At 41.2% G+C, this 7,383-nt stretch overlaps 1 long non-coding RNA gene across 1 annotated transcript; it reads right to left on the bottom strand.

Annotated features, from left to right (window-relative positions):
• Positions 1-6,807: 6,807 nt before the first annotated feature.
• LOC103460288 (uncharacterized) lies at positions 6,808-7,371 on the bottom strand. Its single transcript, XR_532892.1, has 2 exons — positions 7,095-7,371; positions 6,808-6,926 (listed from the first exon to the last, which is right to left on the bottom strand). It is a non-coding gene; the product is annotated as an uncharacterized LOC103460288 (long non-coding RNA).
• Between the last annotated feature and the right edge of the window lie 12 nt (positions 7,372-7,383).

Raw genomic sequence — 7,383 nt, 5'->3', positions numbered from 1 at the left:
ATTTCATCCATTTCCACACAGCAACACTAACTCCACAGTCTGATCTTACCAGAGACAGAGAGCTGGATGCTGCTGCTGCTGCTGGGGGAGGATCCAGATGTGGACTCACACCAGTACACACCAGAGTCATGTTCTCTGATGCTGCTGGTTTTACAGGTAGATCCGTTTTTCCTCCACCATCCATCTCCACACTGAGTCCTGGTCTCTAAGGTTGTGTTTCTCCTCACAGTCCATCCATCAGAGATGTTTCCATCCTCACAGATCAGAGTCACTGGTTCATATTCAAAGAACTGAGATCTGCTGGGACTCACAGTCAGAGCAGCTGGAGAGACTGGAATAAAATCCCTGATTCAGATTAAAAACATGTCTGTGCACAAAGAGGTACATTAAGAAATCTCCACAATTACCACATATTTCTTTTTAGAATTTATCTTTTGCAAATATATCGACTTTCAAACTTTATAATCTGCCTCTTAGAAATAAGGAAGTATAAACTTTACTAACCGTGGTTTAATCTGCAGCCCAGCAGGAAACTCAGACCTTCAGAAAACATTTAAACTTTAGTCAAAGTTCAGTGATGATATAAAACTGATGAATCAAACGACCAGCAGGCCTCCAGGAAATAATTCTAACTTTTTGCTATTTTAATAGTTTCTAAGCCAGGATAAGGTGTTTAGTTCACAGACTGAGGTGATCTATCTTTATCTTTAGATTTTAAACTTAATGATCTTGATTCAGTCTAACTTGTTTCATCATCAATAATCAGTCAGTATCAATCATTAAATCAATCAGCAGATATGAACTTACAGAGCAGCAGAATCTGACTTGCTTCCTTCATAGTTTCTCTCCTTCATTTGACGTTTTTCATGTCTGACTGGAGACTCAGAGAGAGAGAGAGAGAGAGAGAGAGACCGCCCTCTTCCTTAACGCAGCTCTGCTGCTCTCTCTCTTCGTCATGCATCGCTAATAGTTGGGCATCACCATAATTTTCCTGTTCACCAAAGAATCCCAAACAAATTAAATTAAATATATTCCATATTAAAATCCTGAGGGCTGCACAGTGGTGCAGTTGGTAGAGCTGTTGCCCTGCAGCAAGAAGATTCGAAGGTTCTGGGTTCAATTCCCGGTCTTTCTGCATGGAGTCTCCATGTTCTCCCTGTGCATGGTGGGTTTTCTCCAGGTACTCCGGTTTCCTCCCACAGTCCAAAAACATGACTGTCAGGTTAACTGATTTCTCTAAATTACCCCTAGGTGTGAGTGTGTGTGTGCATGGTTGTGTGTCTCTGTGTTGCCCTGCGACAGACTGGTGACCTGTCCAGGTGACCCCGCCTCTCGCCCGGAACGTTAGCTGGAGAGGAACCAGAACTTCCTGACCCCATTAAGGGACAAGGTGTTAGAAAATGGATGGATGGATTAAAATCCTGGCTGAGGCCTTTTATCTGTGTTGTTCACAAGATACATGTTTCAGTCCAATCAGTTGAGTAATGAAGAGACCTGGTGTCTCATTTCTAAAGGTGGACTTCATCAGTTTCTACACGTGGCCCCTTACATCATCTCTGTCTCAAACACACACTGGTTTTGGAGACAGAGGAAACTGGTGCCTGAGACAGTGAGGTGGGGTTCAGGTCAGAAGAGTTGGCAGGCCAACAGTAGCACCATGGTCAGTATACCAGTGGTTTTGGCTCTGTGAGCAGGTTGTGCTGAAAAATGAAATCTTCATCTCCATAAAGCTTTTCAGCAGATGGAAGCATGAAGTTCTCCAAAACCTCCTGACAGCTGCTGCATTGACCTGCCCTTGATAAAACCCAGTGGACCAACACCAGCAGCTCCCCAGACCATCACTGACTGTGGGTACTGGACTTCTGGCCTTCTGGCATTTCCTTCTCTCCAGTCTTCCTCCAGACTCTGGCACCTTGATTTCCGAATGACATGCAAAATTTGCTTTCATCCGAAAAAGTACTTTGGACCACTGAGCAACAGTCCAGTGCTGCTTCTCTGTAGCCCAGGTCAGGCGCTTCTGCCGCTGTTTCTGGTTCAACAGTGTTTTGACCTTTGACCTGGGGAATGCAGCACCTGTAGCCCTTTCCTGCACACGCCTGAGCACGATGGCTCTGGATGTTTCTACTCCAGACTCAGTCCACTGCTTCCCCCAAGGTCTGGAATCGGTCCATCTCCACAATCTTCCTCAGGGTCCGGTCACCACTTCTTCTCGTTGTCCAGCGTTTTCTGCCACTTTTTCCTTCCCACTGAGGAGCCTTGATACTCTGGGAACAGCCTATTGGTTCAGAAATGTCTTTCTGTGTCTCACCTCTTGCTTGAGGGTGTTGGCTCAATGTTGGTGCGTAAGACGTAACCGAGAAAATCCGGTTAAAGGGATTTCAAAATAAAAGATCCTCTTTTTGAAGTCTTTTCAAGTCAGAAAATAAATATGTTTCCGACTCATCACTTCCACTTTGTCGACTTGTCACAGTGACGTCTACGTTTAGCCTGGACGTATCACTTCCGAAAAATTTTAATCTATTAGAAATATTTTTGCATTTTAAAGGTCAAATCCTGCATTCTAAATTACACAATAACCCTGAAATGGATGAACTCAGGTTTAATTTTGTTTTATTGTCTTTCTCGGAACATCTGACGTTAACAACTTTAGGACGCACCCAGGGTATGGCAAGCCGTTTCAACATAAATTCGGTAAAATCCATCCATCCATTTTCTTGCACCCTTGTCCCTCAGTGGGGTCAGGAGGTGCTGGTTCCTCTCCACCAAACGTGCCGGGCGAGAGGCGGGGTCACCTGGACAGGTCGCCAGTCTGTTGCAGGGCAACACAGAGACACACGGGACAAACAACCACACACACACCTAGGGGCAATTTGGAGAGACCAATTAACCTGACAGTCATGTTTCTGGACTGTGGGAGGAAACCAGAGTACCCGGAGAAAACCCACCATGCACAGGGAGAACATGGAGACTCCATGCAGAAAGACAGGGAATCGAACCCAGAACCTTCTTGCTGCAAGGCAACAGCTCTACCAACTGCACCACTATGCAGCCCAAACAATATTATCGTTTATCGCAAAAAAAGTTTTAGACAATTAATCGTTCAGCAAAATTTGTTATCGTGACAGGCCTAATCAGAATAAATTTGCCAGATATAAGTTTACTATTTGCTTCATATTTGGCCAGGGAAATGCTGTGTAATAATGTCACAATTCTTTGGAAAGAGGTGTAAGCTCAACATATTAATTATTAACCCTTTCTGCCATGAGTAGGAGACAGCAGTATAGTGGATTATTTAATAATACAGAAAATGAGCCATATGAAGCCGATTCTGACAACTGTGAATCTATGATTATATTTCCAGATGAAGTATTTAAAGGAAACCATTCATAGGTTATCAGATAAAGTCTGTGGTTTGGATCTCATAACTACAGAATATTTAACAAAAAAAGAGCAAATGTTATGAAAATCACAGGAATTATTGTTGATCATAAGACAGGGGTGTCAAACTCCAGTCCTGAAGGGCCGCTGTCCTGCAGTTTTTAGATGTGCCACAGGTACAAAACACCTGAATCAAATGGCTTAATTACCTCCTCAGTTCTCCAGAGCCTTGCTAATGACCTAATTATTCTATTCAGGTGTGGTGCAGCAGAGGCACTTCTAAAAGTTGCAGGACACCGGCCCTCGAGGACTGGAGTTTGACACCCCTGTCATAAGAGCAATGAAAACAGTAAAAGACTTTTCAGGTGAATTAATTTGTTTCCATTTTATAGAGGCGAACACATTATTTCAGGCAGCTGAAATATCCATCCTCTCCTCTTCTCCTCCAATAACTTTGGGAAATAAAAAGCACCTGTTTCCAAATTCTCAAAAAATATTATGTGTGATACCATACTAGACATTTTCTTAATCCAGTAATGTCATATTTTACATTAGAACGGGATTTACCATAAAGTTTACAATCTGATCTTTTCAGGAAGTCTTTATTTTTGTGCCCTGCTATCGGCCAGCTTCCCTCCTTTATGAGAAATAAAAAATTATAAATGCACACAACGTGTTGGAAACCTGTGTTTGTTGACTGACTTTTATTTGTCAGGCTTACGAGACAAAAGCTGAAAATAAGATCGATTCTCTTCGCGTTTAAAATAACACAAAACAGCGTAAAAAGACCTCCACACAAGACCTCGTTTATTTATGTATGTATTTTTATTTTGATAGCTGCCGATTAAACTGAAAGTTACAACACTGACATGATATGAGTAGTTTTTGCCGAGAAATCGATCAGAAGCGCCGTGAAAATGGTCAGATCCGCCGGATCCACTTCTCTGGCTGCAATGCGCGCTCCCGACACAGGGGAGATTATAATAGGGGAACAGAATTTCTCACAAGGCCGGCTCACAAACTCATGCTAATGTACATTGTGGACAACCAGACCGACAGAAAGTTTTTGCGTCAGGACTCGATAAAGAATGGTTCTCCACCATCAGTGGGGTATCTGTACAGGTGATGTCAGGTATCCTGATCGTGTTTGTGGAACTAAAATTCACAGATTTCTAAAATCTGAAACTGAATGTCTTGCTTGGATCAAAGCTTGTGCACGACTGCATTTGCAGCTCGACCGTCGTAGGATCAATAAGAACAAAGTGTCTGCTGGYGTAAGTATTATTGCTTTGCTTTCTTTGTGTTTAGTGAATGAAAAAAATAGTCAATAATAAACATCCATTATGAAAACCTTTTAGCCAAGTACAGCATAATGGCAGTACCGATACAACTTCTACACCCTGAAGCCTGTCAGTTACAGCCTTACGTTAGCTGAACAGATCAATATGCAACGTGTATCTGACATACATTAAAGGTTTAATTTTACCTGAAAAAGCTTTTTACTAAACTGTAATCGTGTTAGCCACGCTAACTTTTATTAAACTGTAATCGTGTTAGCCACGCTAGCTTTTATTAAACTGTAATCGTGTTAGCCACGCTAACTTTTACTAAACTGTAATCGTGTTAGCCACGCTAGCTTTTATTAAACTGTAATCGTGTTAGCCACGCTAACTTTAACTAAACTGTAATCGTGTTAGCCACGCTAGCACCGAGTACCGTGTATAAGTCCTAGGCACATTTGAACCCTCAAAACCATGAATGTCCGACTTACCCAGCCTTACAAGAACAACAGCCATCAGTGATCTTGTCCACAGCTATATTTATGCTGAGGGTCATTATTTTTTTATTTTCATTATTTATTTATTTATTTATTTATTTATTTATTTATTTATTTATTTAAAGTTTTACAAACATAATTTAATTAATTTAGTCCTTCTCCTTCCTCTGGTGTGTCTCTGTGTTGAACGTCTCATTGTGGCTTCAGTATGAAAGAGGAAGATTTTACATTAATGAGTTTCTTCTTCTTCTTTCTGTGATATTTCTAAAGTTCAATAAACATATTGATGGAAAATCTTCATTAGTTCAGTAAATTATTATCTGGAGGATGAAATAAAGACACATGTTGAACTGATTTAGTTTATTTAATATTCATAAAGCTGCAGCAGAATGAGAGACAGGAAGTCTTTTATTGTGAAATCTCTGATGAACTTTCAGCATCATAAACATTGTTCTGATTATTAATGATCTATAATCAAACAGCAGCAACTCAGGGTTTATTTTCTGGGTCAATATAAAGTAAAATCTCACTTTTTATATTTATATTATGATTTTATTTATTATAAACCATCAGTTTTTCCCTGTCAGTATTTTATGACATCATATTTTCATAAACTGTTCATGTTTACAGGATTCACTCACCTGTATCAGTGAATTGTTCTGTTACATGTCATTCATCTGAACTTGTTTTGAATACATATAAAGTTTCTCTGTACTGTACTGACCCCTCCCCTCTTTACCTGAGCAGGTGTGACCTCTGACCTCTCCTGCTGCTGATGTGAAGAGGGAAACATTCAGATCTGAACTTGTCTGAGTTTGTCTGTCTGAGACATGCAGCCTGATGCAGGAATGAAGGAGATCGCCATGGAAACCAGGACGAGTCTGGACCAGTTTAGGACTGGTTCTGATCCGGTTCTGATCTGGTTCTGGTCTGGTTCTGCTGCAGACACCACGGGTTACAGTATAAAGATGAGGAGGAAAAGAAGATTTGGTTAAAAGTTTCTGCTGTTTCTGTAAAATAACATTTTAATCTCATTTAATAACTGAGTCTGTATTATAACTTGATTCTAATAAATTTATACTTTAAGCTGTAATTTAGTCTAATCTTTCATTTTGGCCTAACGCTCCGTCGTACTTCTACGCTTCACTAGGAGGCGCTGGTTCCATCAGGTCAGGTGCTTCAGTGTTGGACGGAAACAGGTGAAGCAAGTGGAGCTTCTTTCTGTTCCCTGAAATCTGTACGACTTTATTTAAAGACTAATTATTTATTTTATTTTCAGTTGATATAGTTTAAGGCCTTTTGTCGTCGTTGTAAAGCATCAAATCAGACGTCAGTGAAGGTTGAATGAATCTGATTCGCTCTGACCTGCAGCTGAGACAGGAAAACAGAGGGGACAGATTTAGATGTAACACCTCCTGAAATATGGTTTAATAAACTGTTTCAGCTGCTCACACACACTCTGGTCGTTACCTGGACGTTTCCACTGAAGCCTGTTTCAGGCGGCGGTTTGTTGCTTTTAGTTTGATGATCAGCAGATCATTGATGAGAAACAGGAAACCATCAGATCGTTTCTGTCTGGAGCCACAGAGACCAGAAAAACCAACGACGTGAAACAATGAAAACCTTCAATAATCCACAAACTGAGACCAAACTGTGATGGAAACATTTTATTAAACATCCAGAGAGAAACGATGTTACAGCTGATGATGGACTGAAGCAATGAAACAAGGGAAGCAGCTGGAGGTCAGAGGTCAGATGATGTCCTGAACCTCTGGAAGAACAGATGAAACCCAGCAGCAGCAGGTCAGACATCAGATAAACATGAGAAACATAAAGTTATTAGATTAGAGCTCAGAGTTTTTACTGAATTCAAAACGTTTTTCAGATGAAATAAAATCAGAATAAATCCGACGTGATTCATCAACTCGTCTCCATCTACCTGTCTGACGCCTTCTGGATCCACCACGGCTCTAGAAACATACSAGGTTCTGGACAGCAGCCGGGCTTCTGGACCAGAGGTTCTGTTCTCCTCACAGGCYGACCAGAACCGGACGGCTTCCTCTCTGACCTCTGACCTCAGGAACCGAGCCGAGGTTTCCGTCCCGTCTGACAGAAGAGCGACGGAAACATTAAAACTCTGATTATCAATATCAGATCAATATCAAAGGCTGTGAAGAAAGTTCTGTTAGAGTCTGTTTGGGTCACAGAACCCAAACCTGGTCCAGGAT

The sequence above is a fragment of the Poecilia reticulata genome, unplaced genomic scaffold, assembly GCF_000633615.1.
Source record: "Poecilia reticulata strain Guanapo unplaced genomic scaffold, Guppy_female_1.0+MT scaffold_224, whole genome shotgun sequence".
Classification (NCBI taxonomy): domain Eukaryota; kingdom Metazoa; phylum Chordata; class Actinopteri; order Cyprinodontiformes; family Poeciliidae; genus Poecilia; species Poecilia reticulata.
The sequence above is the reverse complement of the archived record's forward strand: the minus strand, read 5'-3'. Positions and strand labels throughout refer to the sequence as shown.